The sequence below is a fragment of the Danio rerio genome, chromosome 12 (assembly GCF_052040795.2).
Source record: "Danio rerio strain M-AB ecotype USA chromosome 12, GRCz13ab, whole genome shotgun sequence".
Taxonomy (NCBI): domain Eukaryota; kingdom Metazoa; phylum Chordata; class Actinopteri; order Cypriniformes; family Danionidae; genus Danio; species Danio rerio.
In genome coordinates this window covers 42,357,356-42,383,393 of record NC_141032.1, presented here as the reverse complement: position 1 = coordinate 42,383,393, position 26,038 = coordinate 42,357,356, and the positions used below count along the sequence as shown (strand labels likewise).

The 26,038-nt window shown below is 35.3% G+C and overlaps 1 long non-coding RNA gene across 3 annotated transcripts; it reads right to left on the bottom strand.

The window, feature by feature from the left end:
- Positions 1–15,926: 15,926 nt before the first annotated feature.
- On the bottom strand, positions 15,927–18,556 carry LOC147841469 (uncharacterized). Of its 3 annotated transcripts, none has more exons than XR_015504525.1 (6): positions 18,497–18,556; positions 18,074–18,180; positions 17,174–17,300; positions 16,924–16,997; positions 16,569–16,611; positions 15,927–16,471 (listed from the first exon to the last, which is right to left on the bottom strand). It is a non-coding gene; the product is annotated as an uncharacterized LOC147841469 (long non-coding RNA). The 3 variants fall into 3 exon arrangements; XR_015504526.1 differs by having other exon boundaries at positions 16,924–16,973; XR_015504527.1 differs by lacking the exon at positions 16,924–16,997.
- Positions 18,557–26,038: the final 7,482 nt, after the last annotated feature.

Genomic DNA, 26,038 nt, shown 5'->3' with positions numbered 1-26,038 from the left:
GAAGGCCTTTAGATTACACTTATTTTACCAAAATGAAATATGATCATGCCTTAATCCTAATTATTTAATTAGAACAGTAAGGTCTGACTTTGCTGAGACAAAAGTCTTGTCACTCACCAGAAATAATGTACAGGATAGAATATAAAGTCATGGTGCAGTGGAAAAATAATTCATATTGTGTTTGACTCTCATGAGCTTGGAGGACTGCATCCATACATCTCTGCAAAGACTCAAATCACTTATTAATGAAGTCATCTGGAATGGCAATAAAAGCGTTCGTGAAGGACTCCCAGAGTTCATCAAGATTCTTTGGATTCATCGAAAGACTTTTGTTGTTGCTCTTACAACAGGGATCGATGACAAGACTTTTGTCAGGTAGTGTATAACTCTAAATGTGGTATTAATATAAACTACTACATAACTTCAAGCAAGAATAACATTGCATTAAATTTGAACTATGTTTTGTAATATTACATCATAATGTAATAAATATAACTAATTATATAATTATAAACTGTATTATATCATAATTAATTTTTGTTTTGTATATACCTGTACACTTCTTTAAAAATACACCTCATAACAACAATAATAATAATAATAAAAATAATAATGATAATAATAATATTATTATTATTATTATTATTATTATTATTATTATTATTATTATTATATTATTATATTATTATTATATTATATAATATTATTATTATTATTATTATTATTGTTGTTGTTATTATTATTATCATTATTATTTTTATTTTAGTAGCTGTTTGCTGCAACACCAAATTAATTATTTTCCACACATTTCATTTATGTTTTCCCAACTTAACAAATTTAAGTGGATTGAACATAAAACAATTAAGTTGTCTCGATAAAATCTCAAGAACTGTGTTGTTTCAGCTCATTTTGAATAAGTAGTTTGAAGAAGTAGCAAAATAATTTTTGGAGTGTAATCCATTCAGGGGCGGACTGGCCATCTGGCAATTCTGGCTAATGCCAGAAGGGCCGGACCATCTTTTAAATGTGGGCCGGTCAGTTTTTTTTTTTTTTTTTTTTTTTTTTTTTTTTTTTTTTTTAATCTGTATTGTTTTTAGATGTGGTCAGCTTTTATCTCTTGCTAAATTGGATATTATGATGATGAGGATAATAATACTGATAACAGTAATAATAATAATAATAAAGGCTGCTTGGTTTCTTTCAGCCAGAGACTGTACATTACAGTAGATCATCATAACAATTAATATTTATTCATTAGGTCACCTATAATTGTTTAATAAGCACATATTTATTCTAAACAAGTAGGAGGCTAAGCCTAGCATAAGGAGTGATTCAAATAATGATGACACAGTGAGAGAGTTAAAAAAGATGAGAAGATATAGAATCAGATAGACAATGTGTACAATGTCAACTTAACAAGGAGAAGACAGCATATAGACAGTGGCAATAAAGAACACCACTGCAGAAAAGACATATATAGTTATTTGTGAATAAAATTATGCTGAAGTGTTGCTAGTGCTGCATGTCCATTTGTGTGGAAAGGTGTGTTCACATTCACAGGTTACTCCTATCATAAGTAATAGCAGACAAACGGTATAAACAGACAGCACATGGACTTTACAAGATTCACAGATTATTTTGTTATTAAGTGTTTACTGTTTGCATACATTTGTTATAAACGGGTTGTTTTTATTTCAGTCACATACATTTAATGTTTAAATATCTATAACATATGGTACTGCTCATATTATTTCACCATCTGTACACCATATAAGTAGTGAATGTGTGGGTCCGTGGGTGGGGCTGTGTCGGTGTGGTAGTGGGCTGGTGTGGCTACATTGCCAGGGCTGAATTTTTGTCCCAGTCCGCCCCTGAATCCATTCATTAATAAAGTGAGCTACATTTGATTCAAAATTAATATATCACAAAAGCAATGCTTTCCCACATATATAGTGCTATTCTAACTGCGCTTACTGTACATCACTGGTATACGTGGCAGACAGGTAATAGTACAGTTTTGCACATTCACTGATAATGTTTTTTTTTTTTTTTTTCATTCATTCAGTAATCCTGAACCACTGTAAGAAATCTAGCCTACAATATCAATTCCATAATATTTAACATTTCTTTCTCACATAAATCGACACATTTAGGACAACAAAAACTAAAACATTTTAAGTTGAGGTTTTATTAGTATTTATTCACTTCAAACAATATCAACCCTCATTCCAGAGTAAAACTTTTGACAATCTACTTTGTTTCCTTTTTGCAAACCAGCTGTTCTGCTGTTAGCTTGAACTGTTAGCATGAAGGTATGCAGGGCAGGTATGTGTGCGTCATGTAATGATAGACAGCCGCACTGAACCAGTGACTGTGCACAGAGAGCAATTAAAATACAACATGTCCAATAGATGTATAAACATCACCATATTTCGAAAGATCCGAAATTTGAAAGTCCCCATCAGTCAAACTAGAAAGTAAGTTACTGGCTAAATGTGAGCAACAGAACTTCAAAACACTCGACTGCTTTAAGTTTTTAATAATTATAACTTTGACTTTTTTTATCCAGTTTGTGGTCTCATTTTATTTCCAACACTGTAAGCTATGACATCGTCTTGCTTTTTACTACAAAGACACCATTATTGTGTGCAAGTAACATTGTAAACAATGTAAACAACTGGTCTTCGGAAGAAACAGTGACAAAATGAAGTGTAACTGGGGGAGTGAAACAGACAACTGTGTTCGGATCCACATGCAGGTTTATTGAGTCAGTCAGGCAAGCAATGGTCAACACGGGTGCAAGCAGATGTATGCAGGTAATCCAGAATTGTAGTCATAAAAACAGGCGAAAGGTCGGAAGGCATGCGGCAGGCAGGGATATCAACAAGGCGAGGGTAAACACATGGAAAAGCAAGACAAAGGAAATGCATTGTAATGTCACATACAGTAAACAAGCCTCGGCAACTGGAGTGAGTGTATGTGCTGCTTAAATGGTGTGTGTGTAATCATTCATTCATTCATTCATTTTCTTGTCTTCTTAGTCCCTTTATTAATCCGGGGTCGCCACAGCAGAATAAACCACCAGCTTATCCAGCAAGTTTTTACACAGCGGATGCCCTTCCAGCTGCAACCCATCTCTGGGAAACATACACACACACACACACACACACACACACACACACACACACACACTCATACACTACGGACAATTTAGCCTACCCAATTCACCTGTACCACATGTCTTTGGAATGTGGGGGAAACTGGAGCACCAAGAGGAAACCCACGCGAACGCAGGGAGAACATGCAAACTCTACACAGAAACGCCAACTGAGCCGAGGATCGAACCAGCAACCCAGCAACCTTCTTGCTGTGAGGCAAACGTGCCACTGCATCGCCCTGTGTGTAATCAGTCCTTCACAATCCTCTGGTGGTGCGTGTGTAATCAGTCAGAATGAGGAAAGTGTGTGTTTGTGAGCGGAGTGCATGTATGAAGTTGTAGTCCATAACATGGCGGATTTGTATTCCATAAGCGATTGTGTGTGTATACTAGCGATCAATAGAGTTACAATCGCTGGTGATCATCATATGAATAACCATCCATAATTCAACACGATTGTGTTTGATAGTATGTTGTCCTGACTACTCTTACCTTTTAAAATAATTTTAACAATTTGTGAGGATATGTTCTCCATATCTAATAGGCATTTTCTGTACAACTTACATAAATTTAGCAAATGCATTCTTTATAAGCTTCCCATTGAAAAACAACTAGCTACAATGGCTGCTTAAGGGTTGTAGCTTTTGATTGATGTATAGTTTGTCAAGATTACTTGAGTTCTTTTTAATGTAATCTATTGGTAAATACTGATACAGATCACATATAATGTGCAAAAACAACAAGTTAATTAATTACATGGTTTTTATTGGCAATGTCTTTGCTTCTTTCTTTGCTCTACCAGAATTGGCTTGGGTGAATTATTTTTTTTAGTACTGGTTGGCCAAATGAACTTCCTTGTTTTTTTCTGTGGACTTTCCACCATTGAGGGGGAAATGAATTCTGAGTAGCCGTCATAGAACATAAAAGTCTAACGCCTCAGAGTCAATCAGGTGTCAGACTACAGATAAGATGCAGCATCAAACTCTCAGTGGTGTGTCATTCACAGCAATACTGTCCTCCTCCTCTTGCATCTTTGAGAAACGTCAAGGGAGCGCGAGGAAATGAACATAATCAAAGGTTTTGTTGTCTTCGCCAGCGCAGGGGTAAAGCGAAACAAACACAGGGCAGAGAATAATGGAAATCACTTACCGCTTGATGGGAAGACAGCTGTGTTTTAGAGGATGCGTTTCCGTTCCATTGTGTTCTTTACTGAATGCGTTTAGGGCTGTTTATGTGGAACAGTAAACATTAGAAAGGTTTTATTCAGAATTATTGTGATATTAAACACGTTTCTGTATTAAAAAATAGTTTGAATAATACTTTTTTTCAAGGCAAAATGTAGAAATATATGGATAGATAGATGGAATAAATGACACAATGGATGGATGCATGCATGGATGGATGGATGGATGGATGGATGGATGGACGAACGAACAGACGGACGGACGGACGGACGGACGGACGGACTGACAGACGGATGGATGGATTTATTGAATGACATGATGGGTGGTTTTATGAATGAATGGATGGATGGATTGACTGATTGATATAGTGACATGATGGATATATGGATAGATAGATAAACAAATTGAGAATATATAGATAAGATGATTGAAATTAATCCTAGACATGAAGAATTGATTGATGGATGGATGGATGGATGGATGGATGGATGGATGGATGGATAGACGAACGAACAGACGGACGGACGGACTGACTGACAGACGGATGGATGGATGGATTTATTGAATGACATGATGGGTGGTTTTATGAATGGATGGATGGATGGATGGATGGATGGATGGATGGATGGATTGACTGATTGATATAGTGACATGATGGATATAGGGATAGATAGATAAACAAATTGAGAATATATAGATAAGATGATTGAAATTAATCCTAGACATGAAGAATTGATGGATGGATGGATGGATGGATGGATGGATGGATGGATGGATGGATGGATGGATGGATGGATGGATGGATAGACGAACGAACAGACGGACGGACGGACGGACTGACTGACAGACGGATGGATGGATGGATGGATTTATTGAATGACATGATGGGTGGTTTTATGAATGAATGGATGGATGGATGGATGGATGGATGGATGGATGGATTGACTGATTGATATAGTGACATGATGGATATATGGATAGATAGATAAACAAATTGAGAATATATAGATAAGATGATTGAAATTAATCCTAGACATGAAGAATTGATTGATGGATGGATGGATGGATGGATGGATGGATGGATGGATAGACGAACGAACAGACGGACGGACGGACTGACTGACAGACGGATGGATGGATGGATTTATTGAATGACATGATGGGTGGTTTTATGAATGAATGGATGGATGGATGGATGGATGGATGGATGGATTGACTGATTGATATAGTGACATGATGGATATAGGGATAGATAGATAAACAAATTGAGAATATATAGATAAGATGATTGAAATTAATCCTAGACATGAAGAATTGATGGATGGATGGATGGATGGATGGATGGATGGATGGATGGATGGATAGACGAACGAACAGACGGACGGACGGACGGACTGACTGACAGACGGATGGATGGATGGATTTATTGAATGACATGATGGGTGGTTTTATGAATGAATGGATGAATGGATGGATGGATTGGCTGATTGATATAGTGACATGATGGATATATGGATAGATAGATAAACAAAATGAGAATATATAGATAAGATGATTGAAATTAATCCTAGACATGAAGAATTGATGGATGAATGGATGGATGGATGGATGGATGGATGGATATATGGATGGATCAATGGTTGGATAGAACGACAATGGATGAATGGATAGATGGATGCATGAATGAATTTACTGAATGACACGATAGATGGACAAATTAAGAAATGTATGGAAAAGTTTAAGGGAATGAACCCTACATTTTTAAAATTGATGGATGGATGGATATATGGATGGGTGAATCAATGGATGGATGGAATGACACAATGGATCAATAGATTTATTGATGGATGGATGGATAAAAAAATAAGAATATATAAATAAGATGAATGAAATGAACCCCAGATATTAAAATTGATGGATGGATGGATGGATGGATGGATGAATAGTTGGGTGGATGGTTGAATGGATGGACAAAATGAACAATATATGGATAGATGAAGGGAATAAAGCCTAGATATGTAGGTTGGATGATGTTATGATGGACATATATATGGGTGGATGGATAATAGACATGAACAACAAAGAAGGAAAGATGATAGATTGACTAAATGGATGGATTGATTGATATACAGATGGATGGGTGGATTGGTGGATGAATGGATTACAAAATATGGTTGCATGAATGGATGGTTGGGTGGATTGTTATCTAATGGATGGATGGTCAAAATTAAAAATATATAGATGAGATGGTTGGTTTATTGAATGGAAGGAACCTTAGATAGGATGGATGGATGGTGATTCGATGTACAAGAATATGTGGAACAGATTTCAATAACAGATAGAAGTAAATATGAATAGATTGATTAAATGGGTAGACTGATGGGTGGATGGATGGATGGATGGATGGATGGCTTGATGAATGGATGGATGGTTGAACATAATGGACAATATATATAAGCAAAATGGAATGAACCCTGGATATTAAGAATTGGATGGATGAATTAAATAATAAATGGGTGAATGGTTGGGTGGATGGTTGAATGGATGGAAAAGTGAACAATATGGAGATACGATGGATATCTAAAGGGAATGAGATGTGTAGGATGGATGATGATTTGATGGGCATATGGGTGGATGATATTAGACACGAACAACAAAGAAGGAAATATGATAGATTGACTAAATGAATGGATTGATGGATGTACAGATGGGTGGATGGACTGGTGGATGAATGGATTGTTGGAATTACTTGATATGAGGATTGCATGAACAGGTGGTTGGGTAGGTTGTTGAATAGATGGATGGTCAAAATTAATAATATATAAATAAGATGGATGGATGAATGCAATAAACCATAGAAATGGTAGGATGGATGGATGGATGGATGGATAAACAGTTATACAATGGACATATGAATACATGTATGCAACCATGGACAGTTAAACAGATGGATGGATGGACAGACAGTTAGATGGACATATAAATAAACGGAGAGGTAAATACATAGATAGATGGACGAGCCAGCCAGACAGATGGATGGACGGACGGAACTACTGATAATGCTGTAATCTGAATATAATAATCTAGTATGTGTCTTAAACCTGCTACACTGGCTGTTTTATTTTTTAAATGCAAATATAATTCTCCATGAACTCAGAAAGACTCGCAAAAAAGCAGCAGAAAAGAGATGAAAAGGTCTTGTTCGTTGCCATTTACAATAGCGACTCAGCCTATCAAACTAGTGAAGAAGCTTCACCATTAAAGTCCTTTTTCAGATAGTCATTGGATCCTAAAGTTCGTATCAGGGACAGGCATATTTTAGGCAGACAGCCGTCACATTCATCATAAAGATATCAAACAAAGTTCACCTCTCAAAATCTCCTTTACCGGCTCTCCCGGAGAATTTAAGCATTGTCTGAAGCTTTCTGTTATAACCCTCCCCTTCATCCACCTCAAGTACCTCAATTGATGTTCGTCTTTGAGTTTCTCTGTTTATTTCAGCACCCCTGGTTGCAAAAAAAAAAAAAAAACTTCTACCTCATTTCCCTCCCCTACCCGTTTCTCGTAGAGTCATTGAGTTGCTCTCCGGCGGCAGTGAGCACAGGTTTGTCTTGATGTTCTGAAATGGAAAGGTAGGTCACAGATGAATAGTGTCTGCACTCATTTCTGGGGCAAGCAACACCATCTCTGGGAATAAAAAAGACTGACATTTCAGCACACTAGATATATGGAAGAGGTGGGGGTGCTACGTTAGTCACACATCAAGCTTCAGCATTTTCAAACCTACAAGCATGATAGTTTGCTATTCCGAGATATCATGCACAAAGAAGAAAAAAACATTTTAAAATAATACCGGCTTCATGCACTGAAATAATTTTAATTCGACGTGGGCAGATTTAAGTTATACCCTTTAGCAAATCAAATGACATGCTGAAAAGTTCCCTTCTAAAATCTTTTCAATGGCAGTTGAAAGCATGCGGCTCGGCCTCATTAAAGAACTGTGAAATAATTTCTCGCACTCTCATTTGGCAGGTTTGATCTTTAAAAAAAAATTCACTTTTATATCTCTGCTTTTGTCAGTGCTCTGGCTTCTATTGGTTTATTCGCCTGTTATATGTATCATTCATACACCTATTCATCAATCTGTCCATCCATCGTGCATTTCATCCATCCATTCAACATATCTATCACTCATTCCATTCATCTGATGTGTCTTTCATTCAGTCCATCTACCCATCTTTCTATCCTCCTCCAATTGTTAAACCATTCATCAATCCACCCAATTACTAATCCATCCATCCATTTAGTCAGCCTAACCATCTTTCCTGTTGTTCATGTCTATTTTCCATCCACCCATTCATATATCCATTGTATCACCACCCATTCATCTATGCGTCTTTTCTACAGTATGTATTGTTCATTTTGTCCATCCATCTTTTCAGCCGTTACATCTATCCATCCATCCATCCATCCATCCATTTTGTCTTTTTTTATCTAATATTTCACCCTGCACCTGTCCATCTGTCGATCTATCAGAGGTGTGTAGAGGATTCAAAATCTATACTCATGTAAAAGTACAAATACTTGCAGAAATTTTTACTCAAGTAAAAGTAACAATCTTAAGTTACTCAAGTAAAAGTAAAAAAGTATCTGATGAAAAAAAAATTACTCAAGTAAATAGTTACTATATATAGTAACTATATAGTATATATATAGTACTAATTATATGTATATACAGTTGAAATTAAAATGATTCGCCCTCTTGTGAATTACTGTCTTTCTTTCTTTTTTTTTTTTTCAAAAATTTCCCAAATGATTTTTAACAGAGAATTTTCATAGTATTTAACTTAGTATTTTTATCTTCTGGTGAAAGTCTTACTTGTTTTATAGCAGCTAAAATAAAGTTAAAGCTAAAGTTTTTAATGTTTTTAAAACCATTTTAAGGTCAATATTATTAGCCCACTTAAGCAATATTACTTTTGATTGTCTGTATATATAATATGTATACCATTTTATGTTAAAATAATGTTTAAATGTGATATTTTTAATAATGAAATGACTGATGTGTGCAGGGCTATTCAGTTATTCCATTAAACAGCAGTTTCTTTAGTTATCCCATAGTTACCATTAATAAGGTTTAAATTAGGATAATTTTTGTACTTACTACTACGTGTTTTTTTTCAGGTTGGAGCTGTCATTCATGTATGCTGCCATGTCAATTTGATGCGTGCATCGCATTATAAAACTATTCTTGTAGACATCTTGGAGTAAAAACAGAGACTGAACTTGAGGCTGGGTGACCTAGTCTGACAAACTCAAAGCACAGACAGTGTGACCATCCTTCTCTGGTCCGCAGATGGTGACATGGCGGCACCGCAGTATAAACTCTCACGTCTTCCATGAATTAAGCCGTTATTCCAACAGGCGCGCGCTCTAACCGAAAGTGGGAGATGCGTCTCTATAACAACCTCACAACCTCTCCAATGCGGGCCTTGGGATATTGCAAACAAGACATATGGATCATATTTATTATCATTTGACAGTAACGGAGGAACACTGCCAAATGTAGCGAAGAATAATGATTTGTCTCTAATAAATTACTTGAGTAAGAATAAAAGTACACATATTTAATTGTACTCAAAAAGTACACGTTAGCCAATAATTTTACTTAAGTAAATGTAACTTGTTACTAGCCACCTCTGCCATCTATCTCATTAAATATAACTATTAATGCTGATTGGCCGATGGCACTTTGACAACATTCATGGTCCCAAAATATAATGAAATGAAACAGGATAGGAGGTCAATTGACATGTGTTTATCCCTCTGTGAATGGAAGTTTTTTGGGTTCAGTGCCAGTCTGGTTGTTGTGACAGCAGTCATAAGTCATTTTGTCTAAAGTCACATTTACATAAATGCACTTACAATGGAGTTAAACTGGGTTAGACTTCCAGATGGCTTACCATGAAGCTTTGTTAAAGTACCTAAATAATGGAAAAAGTTTTCTAGATGGATAAACAATGCTTCCGAAGTCCATTTTTTTTTTGTAGCTTGCACTTAAACTGAACTAATCTAATAATTTGAGTTGATCAATATGTATGACTTATAGTGTATATAGTGTGACTGTAAAATTATTCATATATCCATCATCAGATGTTCAGTTTTGCATTCTGTCGTTTGTACTAAAAAATAAGCACCTTATTTTTTTCTGCTCTACTTTTCTCTAATCCACTGCATCAGCTCACTTTCCACCAATCTAATCCACATTAAACCATTTGCATGTGTAATGCCACACAGTGAGAAGGGCACATGTGATTAATAAACCACCACTTCCCCCAAAGGACAGGTCTGCATGAGCATGTGTGGTGTTTTGGCATGCGTGTCAGTTCATATTTATCACAGCCATAAGTTACAGTGTCTTTGCATCATTCTCCACCCATCGTGTTCATGTTGAGCACCAGGTTGTTATTCATCATATGGCCATTTATTGATGCTCATGCGATCTCCATCAGTGTCTGGGCCGATTCATCACTGTCTGTGCTGTCGAGGGAAATGTGAGATGCGCTACTTGTTAAAGGATGAAATATGTATGGCTTCATCTTTCCCGGCATTCATTGTCACAAGACTGTCAGTTCATGTAGCTGTTAATGATGCACCTATATTCAAATCATAATGGGTTTTCAATAGCAATGATTCTTTCTGTGTCAAGAATAATGATCATTCCCAAGTTTGGTCTCTTGTCACTGACCACAAATATATCAGCAATAGTGTGTCTAAACCACTGCACATACTGTATTTGGATGTATTGTCATAGATTGTCCTGGAATGTGCTGTGTTTTGTGTTGCTGTACTGAATAGTGTAAATAAGGTAAGTAATAAATTAAATGTTCTCAGATTATACAGATTAAACATATCTGCACAAAAATGGTCTGCTTTTAGCCAACTTGCTTTGCTGTCTCTTGCAGTGTTGACATTCATCTCCACAACGATCCATAACTCCAACACCTGAATGTTAAATAGATGTTGATTGTAAATAATTTGGCAGCAGCTTCCTGGGTCATTCGTGTGAACAAAAAACACTCCCTCTTGATATTGACTCCATCTGTTTCTCCAGATGCCCGGCTAGAGACAGAGAATAAAGTATTATATGGACAGAGGAAAAAAAAAAAAAAAAAAAAAAAAATATATATATATATATAAGGGGTGTAACGGTTCACAAAAATCATGGTTTGGTTCGATACGACACAGTGGTATCACGGTTTTTGATACGTTTTCTATACAGCAAAAAAAGAAAAAAGCCAGAGGATTTCTCAATTTATTTATTTTTTTTATGTATTAAAATTAACATCATAAAAGTATGATATTGTTCTTTTTTTCTTTTTTTTTTACTTTAATCATTAATAGAGCTATACTTCTGGGGTTTCTGCTCGGCAGCAAATAAAACAAATCCTTCTTTATACTCAAAATCAATAAGCTTCATATAAAAAAAATGTAATAATGTAGTAGTTAAACAAATAAAAATAAAAGAACAATTTAGTTTTTGAATGGAATTTCAATCTATTTTAAAGTTTTTTTTTTTTTTTTTTTTTTTTTTTTAGAAAGACGAGTGTCCACTTTTTCTTCAGAGAGCAAATATCAGTATGATTTGACTGTCACCTGCCATTTTAGTGGATTTGAAAGCAGGAATTATCTGACTGAAATGGGCTTATCAAGGAATAATGTAACAGGGCCCTATTACAGTTAACACTTTCTTAAAACCTGAAATTTCCACTACGGATTAAGATCTAACAGGGCTCGAAAGTAACCATTTTTTCTTGGTAGCACCGGTGCTCTTAAAAATGTACTTCAAAAATTTCGGCACAACAGACAAAATGTAGTCGCACCCACCAAAAAATATAATCACCATTACTACACATTTTATATTAACAGATTAAATTATAAATTAACACTCCAAACACAACTAACAAATAAACATAATTCTGCATGAGCTCCCGAAGCTGCACGCAATGCTTGACGTGAATAAGATGAACTGAATTAACAATAATCACTGTGCATTTCTCACAGGTGCTGTCTGATATTGCACAGATCTTATTTTAACTTATTATTTGCATATGCCATCTTAATAGCAGTAATGGTCTTTTTGTGAGCTGCAATATCAGTTTCATCTCAGTGAATGCATGCGATGGTGAATGCGGTACCTGTCGCACGACTGACAGCATCGTGATGATTAAATGAATGATTAAATAACGTTAGAACATCTCATGCTTAAATTGTGTAGATGAGACAAACACTGTTACCTGAAAACTTCGTCCCACTGGGGTTATGCTGAATGCTTTAGTCATTACGGGCTTTTACCACTGGAAGTCTTTTATCCGCTCTTCAAAAAGTGTAAATGCTGGATTGACATTCAGCACATGATCACTAAACAGATGTGTCATTATTTGTAACTCTAGCTGGTTTCTAAAACTAAATCTGTCAGTGTTGTTTTCAATCTTTCGAATCCAGCCCTTTACATTTTCGCGGCTGTAGCTCCCTGTCATCGGAACTGAGTGATTGACAGCTGAAATGAACCAATGGATTTGCGTTCTGTTGTAGCCCGGTGGGCCAATAAGAAGAGCTTGAAGGCAGGGCAAGATCTTAGATAAGATTTTAGACATTAGACTGAATCATTCGGTTTGCAATGCGTACCGAACCGAAAGTCTCGTACTGAACGGTTCAATACGAATATGGGTAACGTAACACCCTTAATATATATGTGTGTGTCAATATATATATATCCATCCATAAATCTGTCTTTTTAACTGTCCACTCATCCATGTAATTTCCATCCATCTATCCATAAATATATAATTATAACAGTCAATTTATCTATCCATCCATTCATCCATCAATCCATCCATCAATCTTTTTAACTGTCCGTTCATCCATCTACTTGACATCCATCCATTCATACATCCATCCATCCATGCATCCATCTATCCATCCATCCATCCATCCATCCATCCATCCATCCATCCATCTATCCATCCAGCCATTCATCCATCCATCCATCCATGACTCTGTCCTTTTAACTGTCCATTCATCCATGTAATTCACATTCATCCATTAGTCCATAAATATGTCCTTTTAACTCTTCAGTCATCCATCTAATACACATCCATCCATCCATATATCTGTCTTTTTAGCTGTCCATTCATCCATATAATTCACATCCATCCATCCAAACAATTGTCCATCCATATATTTGTCGTTTTTAACTGCCCATTCATCCATATAATTCACATCCATCCATCCATCCATCCATCCATCCATCCATCCATCCATCCATCCATCCATCCATAAATATGCCTTTTTAACTATCAATTCATACATATAATTAATATTCATCCATCCATAGATCTGTATTTAACTGTCCATTCATCCATGTAATTTCCATCCATTCATCCATGAATCTGTTTTTTTAACTGTCCATTTATCCCTCTAATTCATATCCATCCGTCAATAAATTTGTCTTTTTACTGTCTATTCATCCATGTAATTTACATCTATCCATCCATCCATCCATCCATCCATCCATCCATCCATCCATCCATCCATCCATCCATCCATCCATCCATCCATCCATCCATCTATAAATCTGTTTTTTAACTGTCAATTCATCTATTTAATTCACATTTATTCATCCATTCATCCACCCATCTAAAGATAATTGGATTAATGAATGATATATTAAATTAATGATTTAAAAAAAATCTAAACAGAAATAAATGTGAAACTTCACAGTTTCTACTTCAGTCTTTTTAAGCTTTATTGAATGTTCCCTCAAACTGCTTCAAATCAATTCTTCTGTAACGGCCTACAGTGACCCCATAGATCAGGCAAGATTTTGCAGCTCGTGTTTTTGCTGTTATTAAGTGCTTTTTTGGATAAACTTGAATAAAAACAGATATATATATATTTTTTTTTTCTGTGGCCCTCAGACTTATTGTCACCTAAAATCACTCTGTTTGTCTCCCAGAATTTCTTGGAACCTGCACCCCGGGACCAGAATAGAGCAAACTTGAGTTATAACGCAGACATGAAGATCTGACCTTGAGAGATGGATCGGCCTCTGAAAAGCGAGCCTGTAGCAGGAGCGTAATAGCCACAAATCAATATGTTTAAAAGGCAGCACATTCCTCTGCAGAGACTGATCAGCTGCGTAAATTCAAGAGATGCTTATTCAAATATGGAGATGGGTGTTAAGGCTTATTTGATGACCGATGTTCTCGTCTAGCTCCTTGCAGACTCGAAATGGCAATCTGGACAATTAGACTCTCCTGTTGACGCAGATTGGAATATAATAAGATGAAGGACATATAATAGCCCAATGTGTGCAGTCCATTTAGGCAGTGGAACATTCGCATTGCACTTTACAGTAATACAATGTGCTCTGTGAGTACAAACGTCTTCGCAGAAATACTTTAAAGCTTTATTTTGATTAAGGAGAAGAGATGATATGAGGATGAATGAGATGACGTGTGCTTTAATGGCTGCTGTGGTTTTATTTTTTAACAAAAAAGAAATGAAATATGATATGCACTGATAATCAGAACAGATATGATATTAGTGTATAAAGCCTCTTTTGGCTCAAACTGTTTGTTTTAAAAGTTTTTTGTAGGGCACTCATTGAAATACTCAGATTTTTAAAAAAAAGTTCTTTGGAGTGTTACTGGGGGTAATACAAAACCTTTGAACTTTTATAACTTAAGTAGAATCCTGTACATGATGAGGCTTTGCAGGAGTGTTTTGGAAAATGGTACATTCTTGCTTACATTGTTTTTGGTTTACGCTGGCCATTAAAGGTATAGTTCACCCAAAAATTACAATTTTACTTTACTTTCTTTATTGTCCACAAGTGGAAATTTATCTTTGGCTTCACCACACAACCACATCAGCGTTTACATTACACACATCACAGAAAAAACATTCAACACAAATACATTCAACGTCGTCACATATATCACATTAAAAACACAATTTAAAACCCTACACATAATTAAAACCCAGTATTTAAAATTCTAATGGCACTTGGCACAAAGGACATTTGATACACATTTTTCTTTACTTGAGGTTGCCTAAAACGTCTTTTTGATGACAAGAGCTGAAACTTGATATTTAAGGAATGGGAACAATCTTCAACAATGATGTGTGCTTTCTGTCTAATTTTCATTGAATATATTTCATTTGGTTGTTTTTGCACTTTGCCTACAATTGTACTGCCAATTTTTACTACTCGAAGCAGTTTTTGCTTTTCCTTAATTGGCAACAGTCCATACCATGCTACACAGCAAAATATGGGGACCCAAAACAACTCTATGGGTGTTAATTTCAACACTTTGAAAGTGTCTCATGGGGTCCACTCAAAACAAAGTTAAATCAACACTTTCAAAAGGGTTGGCACATTGACACCGAAGTAAGGGTTAATTTTAACTCTAGGCAGAGTTAAAAAATGTAACTATATTTAACACCGCCTGGTGTAATATATTTATTTTATTCAACTCTCTTGAGTGTAAATATGGTAAAAAGGTCAAATAGACTGTAAATTACAAAAGGAAAAAAACATTTTATTTGAAAACATTCACCACTTCAACAATTCATTCAGTTTTTAAAATGCAACAATGTCAAATATGCTTTAAATGTTTTATTAGTACAGACAGTATCAACAAAATATGTATGACCAGTGCTCAAAAAGGCTGTTTCAGTCCTTTGGTCCAAACTTGATGTGTTATCAGAGCAATTTGAAAGTTCAATATATCATCACTCATAGTTTACTTCTGAACTCATAGTTTTCTTCTGAAATTACATTTTAAACAACTTGGCTTGCAAATCTTTCACTTCGGGTGTTTCCTTGGTCCTCCATATCAAACACAGCAGTTTAAATGAAGGTATAAATGCTGTAAACTTGTGTGAAAACAAACTGGAGCTAGGAAATCTCATCAAGCATGTCCTGTGAATGAAGTGCTTCCCAGCCACAGGATGACCTTTTTATCCATGACGATGTAGTAGCTGCTGATCCCTCGTCTGGTGGTTCCTGATGCACGGATATAGGGTGATGCTCATCTAAGAACTCTTCAAGACTCCAGCATGACTAAGAAAAATGATTGAAAACAAATTGCAATCAAATTCTATGATATATTTAAAAGAATATTTAAAGTAAATAAAACATTCAAGAAATCTAAACTCACCTTTTGAAAATCTACATGATGATCCACAACTTGACTCTCCCAGCTGGTTGAGGTGACAGGATATGGAAAAGTAGAAAAAACACATACATCACTGTTGGATCTCCAAAAACAATTAGGTTAACCACTATGACTAGAACTGGAAAAACAGGCAGCTGTCTGTCCAGAATCCTGAATTTAACACAACACTTGGAGCAAAATTTAGAGGAGCTTAAAATCTTTTATATCATTTAGTGATGCTGACTTCCCCAAAATATTGGCCACAGTGTAAAAAATATTCATAAACTTCATAAACAACAGTTTTCTGTAAGCGTGTGCGTGCGTGCGTGCGTGTGTGCGCGCGTGCGTGTTTCTTTACCAGATTCAACTTGTTAGGCCCTTTCAGGTCCAGTATTGACGCCACCTTTACTAAAAAGGTTAACAACTTTAAATCTAAAATATTAGGATAAGCAGAAGAGGAAAAGTGCAAAGTAAAGAGCAAAACATTATTTAAGTAACAGTTCACCCACAATACAAAACTTATCACCTTCATGTCATTTGTTATTCTCTAATGCTCTAATACCCTCTCAGCTTATTGTGAAACAAATACAGAACTTTATCAAACATACCTTCATTATTATCACCACATATAACCAAGAAGGTGTGCTTGGTCATTTCACCAACTCTGGAAATACACCATCCGTCTCTAATCAGCCACCGTCACAGGGTCTTGTGTTATTGTATAGAGAACTGTGGCTGTTGAAAAAACAACAAAAAATTAGTATATAACACATATGCATAACCTTCAGATAAAAAGGAGAGATGAACATCACAAAGTATGCCTCACACTTTTTCAGATATCTTTTGATTCAGATGTTGATTATTGATAATAAATCTACAAATCAAACCTGTTCCTGACTACAGAAATAGCCTACTATTTACTATAATAACTTACTAACGTCAGACATCCCGAGTTGGAAAAAGTAATTTTCGGGGGATACAGAGTTGATTTGCGGGAGGTAGCGGGAAAGATGAGAACCTGAAGAGCAATGGGATGAGTTGCGCGCGACGTACCTAAAGAGCTGGGAGGGATGCGGTGGAGAGGGGTGTGCAAAGTGTTTAATGACCGGGCGGGAGACGCGCGATTTCCGGGAGATTATCATTCATTTGCGGGCATCTAAGTTACTTGGGCATCTGGGAGTCTCTGTGCATTTGCGGGATAACGTTAACGTTAGTCCCGCAACTTCCGGGCGACTTTTGTAACCTTAAATGTCTGAGAAAGTGCAAACGCGGTCATTTAAAGACATTAATGTTAACATTCCGACTTTAATGGTTGTCAACGCTTAATATAATTCAAGCGTACGTTATAACGCGAGTCTATGAACTAACGGTATATGGACGGCGACGAATGAACCAGTTTAAAAGGGCCGCGGTGTTTAAAATAACCAAATTAACGTACACGAATAACAAACAATCATATGTTTTAGTCAGGAAGCCTTTTACAAGTAAGCATATGTTCATTTACTCACCAGACATGTTTTAGAAACTCTCCAGAGCTAATGGAAACCGTCCTGTGTTGCCGTTAGCATCCGGGCAGAGTAGGCTAGGCTGCTCCGGGGATTCCCTCACTAGTTTGCTTCGAATTAAAGGAGAAGTGTCGATTTTATTTTACAGATGGGTAACAACGCACAAAATGGCATTAAGCGTGACAGAAATGTGTTGAACATGTACATTTGATGTTTTTATGCACTATGTATGCGTGAGCATTTATAAAAACATTCTTGAAAAGAATTCAATAGTAATGCAGTTAAGCTAGATACACAAACGACCATGAATGAACCGCAGAAGATTAAAATTGTCACTCCATTCTAAAGTTATTAACTTAACAATATGTTTACAACTGTATTTCCTTAAAGAAAGTCAGTAAAATACCTAAATTTAGGTAGACTCACCAGTTGCTGTTCTAAACCTCAGATGGAAAATGGCGTCTGGAAAATTCTTCAGTGACTGGGGCTGCATGAATTCCCGGATGTTGGAAATAACACCACCAAGTGTAGAAAAGATAACTCCTTGATTTCGCACTGAATAAAATCAATTCTAACTCTTATTATATTCATTTATCAAAATCTAACTCTTTAACGTCAACACTTTACTCTGAAATGCTTCAACACCGAGAATTTAACTCAGATGAATTTGCTGTGTATCATGTTAAAACTCACAACATATTCGACCAAGTTCTTGTGTACCATCTCAAGGACATCTTGACTCACACCATATTGTTGTAACCTCCTAATGAGGTACAGTCTCTGCATTGCTTTTTTAAAAATGCACTCTGCATTTGCAGCAAATGTTAATCCACTATCAATAAGTGTTCCTAAATATTTAAAACAGTCAACTGTCTCTATTTCATGTCCCTCAAGGACCAGAGAAATTTGTTGTCATTTACTCACTTGTTTCAACTACACTACCTGACAAAAGTCTTGTCGCCTATCTAGGTTTTAGGAACAACAAATAATAACTTGACTTCTAGTTGATTATTTGGTATCAGGAGTGTCTTTTATGAAAGGCAAAGGCCTCTAGATTACACTTATTTGATCAAACTAAAACATGATCATATCTTGATTTTTAATGATTTAATTAGGACAGTAAGGTCTCAAAATTATTAACATAAATAATATAGAATATAAAGTCATGGTGCAGTAGAAAAAGAATGAATATTATCTATGACTCCTATGAGCTTGAAGGACTGCATCCATACATCTCTGCAATAACTCAAATAACTTATTAATAAAGTCATCTGGAATGGCAAAGAACATGTTCTTGCAGGACTCCCAGAGTTCATCAAGATTCTTTGGATTCATCTTCAATGCCTCCTCCTCCATCTTACCCCGAGACATGCTCAATAATGTTTATTTCTGATGACTGGGCTGGCCAATCCTGGAGCACCTTGAGGCTATTTGATAAGTAGGCAAAGAAGCACTATCCTGCTGAAGAATTTGCCCTCTCCCGTGGTTTGTAATGTAATGGGCAGCACAAATATCTTGATACCTCGGGCTGTTGATGTTGCCATCAACTCTGCAGATCTCTCGCATGCCCCCATACCAAACTTGACTGAATCTTGGGTCCATGTGAGTTCCAATACAGTAGGTCTTCAGTATTTGTGATGATTGGGATGCAGTTCAACATCGACGACAATACTTTTTTTGTCAGGTAATGTAGTTCCTTTTATCTTTTGAACACAAAAGAATATCTTTTCAAGAATGTTGGAAACCCGTAACCATTGAGTTTCATAAGATTTTTTTTTTCTTACTACGGGAATTGATGTGACTTAGCAACCAGCATTCTTCCATGTATCATGGTTTGTGTTCAACAGAGGTTTTAAGAGGTCAAAGGTTTAAAACCACACAAGGGATTGTAATTTTTTATTTATTTATGAATTCATTTTCTTTTGGATTAGTTTTTATTTTAGAGGTGCCACAGCGGAATGAATCACCAACTATTCCGGCATATGTTTTACACAGTGGATGCCCTTCCAAATGCTACCCAGTACTGGGAAGCACCTATTGTATACACTCTCGTTCACACACACACCATCATACACTATGGCCAGTTTAGCTTACTTAATTCACCTATACACACACACACACACACACACACACACACACACACATATATATATATATATATATATATATATATATATATATATATATATATATATATATATATATATATATATATATATATATATATATATATATATATATATATATATAAATATAAAACACGCGAACATAGGTAGAACATCCAAACTCCACACAGAAGTACCAACTGGTCCAGCCGGGACTTGCTCCAGCGACCTTCTTGCTGGAAGTGACTGTGCTAACCACTGAGCCACCTTGCCACTTATTTTTAAATTTATTATTTATTTTATTTTTGGATTAACTGTCCCTTAAACTAAGTCCAAAACAACAAAACTAAATTCAACATGTGATTTACTGCAATCAGTGTTCAGCATGATGAATACACTCCTTACATTTTCTCTCTTTTAAATTAATATGTTCTATAGGATTCTTTCCAAAATTAATTGTACACCCAAATGATTATATCGTGGAAATTATTAAATACAATTTGAATAAATCAAGAGAAACATAAGAATTATGCCATTTTGGGTGAAATTGTGTAGTTTGTATTTTTTTATTTACATTTTATTTTTAAATTAACTTATTTAAATTTATTATCTTTCTATTGGTAAAGATGTTAGGGGAACAAATTATTGTTTTGAATGGGCATAACTGTTTAATAACTTTTTTTTTTTTGTTGTTGTTGTTTAAATGCACCAAAATATATTGTCTATTTTCATTGAGAATGGATAAAAATACCAATTCTCAAATGTGTACCTATTTATGCTGAGCACTGTACTTTATAAATAAGCTTTGCTTGCAATCTTTGCCAATAAAAGTCAGTGCTGTCTGATGAAGAATTGAAAACACAATGACTAAATTCAACAAACTTATTTCTCCCCCTGAATGCCCACCTCAAACCTCCACTGGCCTTCCATGAATAGCGACGCTGGGCCAAACCACTAATTAAAGCAGGATTAGGTCCGTGTGTTATGATTAATTACCTCTGTGAATGTAATTCAGCTAACACTGATGATCCTCTGCTCATGTGTCATGTTGGAGACTTGAACCATTCATCAGGAGCAAAGGGTCAAGCACACAGCAGAGCGCCATGGTAAAACCGCGTTTCCTAATTACGTCTTGTATACGACAGCCTCAAGTGGCTCAACTAACACACATAAACACACATCTCTCTTATGTCTCTTTTGATTCCATCTGCATGGTATAAATGGTGATGAACATGTTTCATCTTTAAAAAATTCGTCAGAATATATGTAAACAATATTGATGTGTATATTAGTGTAGGCTTTGTTAAAGACGTAATATTCAAACAGCATTTTCAAATTTATTTTTTATTTTTTCCATCTGCGTGTCTTCTAGTATAAACAATGCTGAACATGTTTCATCTTTAATAAGGTCGTCAGTATTTATGTAAACAGTAATAATCTATATATTAATGTACAGTACACTTTATTGAAGGTGTATTACTTGAACAGCATTTTCTAGGCTTAAGGTACAATTCTGTTCCATAAAAAGGTACTGCCCCTGTGACAAGGCTTTGTACCTTCTTTGGTACAACATTGTACCATTTTTTTCAAAGTGTATATATATATATATATATATATATATATATATATATATATATATATATATATATATATATATATATATATATATATTATACAACAGTTCTGTCTGGTTCTTGAATCTGATTGGCTGATAGCCGTGATATATTTAAGTAATTTCAGCACCCGTACAGCCTCTTCACCTTTTGTGTATTACTCCGCCTACATACAACCAGCAAAAAAGCAGACACTACAGATTTAAAGTTTAAAAGATGCTTGCTCAGCTGTTTAACTGTCAGCTTATGATTTGTATCCAAGGTGGAAGAAAGTAGTGCCTCATACAAAGGGTTTTTGAGACTCTCCATGTTTGATTTTGTACTATATACACAATTATGCTGTCAAACTGTTGTATAAACGCAATATCATACTCGTGGCAGTGCGATATGGCTGTATATCGGCACTGGTGGGGGCACAACGCACGCCTCCCACCAGTGCCGATATATAGCCATATCGCACTGCTACTTGTGTGATATTGCTCATATATATAAATAAATATTAGTATAATTATTTTGTAAACATTAATAATGTGTACACTACATGACAAAAGGCTTGTCGCCTATCCAAGTTTTTGGAACAATAAATAATGACTGGACTCCTAGTCTAGTTTGGTATCAGAAGTAACTTACGTGAAAGGCAAAAGACTCTCCCTTATGCTTATTTTACCCAAATAAAATATGATCATGACATGATTTATTTTTTTAATTGTTTTCTTCTGGTTTGTGACAAAATAATACAAACAAATTTTTACAAATTATCTCTTGTGGCCTACTTAATGTAAAGCCAGAATAAATACAGTGGTTACTAGGATAGAAGTACAATATTATTAGGAGAACCTGGTGAGTAGTTTTAAATTGTGTTACAACACATTGTCACATAAGACCAAAAGTCTTCCCATATTGGGATACATAAAGGGACGCCTGCTTTGTCCTTATTCATGCCATGATTTTTAAATATTTGACTAGGACAGAAAGGTCTGACTTTGCTTAGACAAAAGTGTTGTCACTTAACAAATAATGTACAGTATAGAACAGGGGTCACCAATCTCATTCCTGGAGGTCCGGTGCCCTGCAGGGTTTAGCTCCAACTTACCTCAACACACCTGCCTGGGTGTTTCAAGTTTAGTAAGACCTTGATTAGCTTGTGTGTTTGATTAGGGTTGGAGCTAAAATCTGCAGGACACTGGACCTCCAGGAACAAGTTTGGTGATCCCTGGTATAGAATATAAAGTCATGGTGCAGTGAATAAAGAATTAATATTATCTATGACTCCCATGAGCTTGGAGGACGGCATCCATACATCTCTGCAGTGACTCAAATCACTTATTAATAAAGTCATCTGGAATGGCAGAGAAAATGTTCTTGCAGGACTCCCAGAGTTCATCAAGATTATTGGGATTCATCTTCAATGAATCCTCCTTCATCTCACCCCAGAGATGTTCAATAATGTTCATGTCTGGTGACTGGACTGGCCAATCCTGGAGCACTTTGACCTTCTTTACTTTCAGAACATTTGATGTGGAGGCTGAAGTATGAGAAGGAGCATTATCCTGCTGGGTCCATGCGGGTTCTAATAGGTCTTCTGCAGTATATGTGATGATTGGGATGCAGTTCAACAGATGATTCATCAGAAAGATCGAACTTCTGCCACTTTTCCAAATGATAACCTAAGAGTCAGGTAATCATTTGTTGCTCTTACAACAGGGATCGACGACAAGACTTTTGTGAGGTAGGGTATATTAATGCAGTGTTTCCCAACTCAGTTTCAGAAGGCACACCAACAGTACACATTTTAAATCTCTTACTAGGGATAGGTGATTAATTGAAAAAAAAAAATAATAATAATCAAAGTCCACATTCAGAATCTGCAATGGATTTAATTTTTCCAAGTGATTTTTTTTCAGTTACTTACCCTACTGCATGTAGAGTCACATGAACTCCCTCTGATTTATACTTCTGCATCGAATGCATGGTTGTAGTCCGGTGCAGCCTTCGTGCAGTTGCATAGCTGCGCACCTCTCAAAAAATGTCACTACATTGACAATGAAGCCAGAGATGCCTTGAGACGACATATTTTCCCCTACAAAAAGAAAAAAATGTTATTTACATTAAAATATGTTTACAGAAGACTTAAGTAATGCACTGTTTTGAAATATTATTTACAGGATATACACAAGTTGCTTCATTTAGAAGAGATACAGCTTATTTTCTACTTCAGTTTAAAAATATATAATAATTAATTAATTTTGTTTCCAGAAGAACAAGTTATTCATTTAAACTTTTTTTTTTAAAAGAGTGACTGTTTGTTTTAGGTAATGTGTTTTTTAATGTCTGTTGTTCAATGTTTGTCTTCAATAAATAATCATAGATGATTAGTAGATAGTGTGTAATGCAAATCTCTCACTTGTAATATGTGAGCTTATTTACAGTACAAAACTTGTCAGTGAACTATGAAGGCAAAAACATAAAATAAATACAATAATCGTTCATTCGTTTTAATCAAGTTATAATGTTCAATTAATCGAGATTTTCATTTTAGACCAAATCCCTCAGCCCTACCTCTTTCTATTCAAACACACCTAAATCAATTTATCAGAACATTAGAAGAAACCCGAAAACCTGAAATAAATGGGTCAGAAAAAGGAGACATCCAAAATATGTACTGTTGGTGTTCCTTCCAGGAACAGGGAAACACTGTATTAATGTACACTTTATTAAAGGCATAATATTCAAACAGTATTTTCCATTTTCATCTTTAGATACATCTTATGAGCTCGATTGGGAAATCCAAAAATGTTATAGTTCATAGACAAATGGTGAATCATCCACTTATCTCTCCATTTCTTATTAAGACTTTTTTTTCGCACAGAATTGATATTTGTGAATGGGTTGGTAAGGGAGAGCAATTCTCAGCAGTCAATAGTGATTCAGCTGGAAACACGGTAATATCTCGGGTCATTTTATAGTCCATTGCACAGACACAAACTGTAATGGTTTGTAACGTGTGTAAAATCACTGTGGGCATGCAGTGGCAAGTGTATTAAATGTTTAAGTACATATATTAAATTGAATCATAATGCGTTTGAATTGGACTGCATAAGGGGATTTCAGCAGCATGATATTAATAAAAGTACTAAAGGTGGAATTTGGTTTGAAAATTATGAGTGCATACAGTATGTGATACAGAGTGGGGCAGCTTTAAATCATGCTCATTAATTAGTACCTTTTGGTGTTTTGATTTTGATTCTTCCAGCCTACTACTTCTCTTTCCATTTTTTACTGCTAGCGATTATTAGTGAATCATATTCAACACATGTCGACTAGTCTAACACTTATGCACCGTCTTTCATTATTCATGAATCATATGATTCATGATTCATATATTCATATGATTCATATATTCATATTCAGTGCAACATATATTGCTTGATTTGACTTTGAGACATTTCTTTTAATTATGTCATATCCATCACAAACGGTCACATATAGTCTGATTCCAATTTGAATAATTTTTAAAACTCTCTCTCTCTCTCTTTTTAAATACATACAGTGCAACATATATTGTTTGATTCTTGAACAAATGACTCATATGAAATCATATCCATACATCTATCATGTTTTCTAAGTTTTGTATGAGTGGTCCTTATAAACTGATACTTTATAGTGAATCAGTTGCATACATAGAGTGCAACACATATTGTATTATCTCTGAACACATGACTCAAATTATTATGAAATAATAATTATTATTTTTAAATCATCAGGTATTTGATTCCACTTTTAATTCCAATTTTTATTAAAACCTGCTCTATTTTTTTTTTTTTTAGAATGCATCAGATGCATACAGTGCTACACATACAGTCCAACCCATATGAGTGATTCTTAAGAGCTGGTTCTTTATAGTGAATCAAATATGTACAGTTCGTCACATGTTGTTTGATTTCTGAACAAATTACTATTATGAGTCTATTCTTTTTTTAGTGAGTTAAATTCATACAACTATCATGAATCATCTGATTCTCAAATGAATGACTCTTTTAGGTTCTTTATAGTAAATCAAATTATTACATACATCATGTATAATATGATTCCTGTGTGAGTGATTTAAGACATGATTTTTTTTATAGTGAATCTGATATATAAAGTTCATCATATGTTGTTTGATTTTAGAACAAATGACTCTTATGAGTTTGTTCTTTTTAGAGAGTCAAATTCACACAACTATCATGAATCATCTGATTCTCAAATGT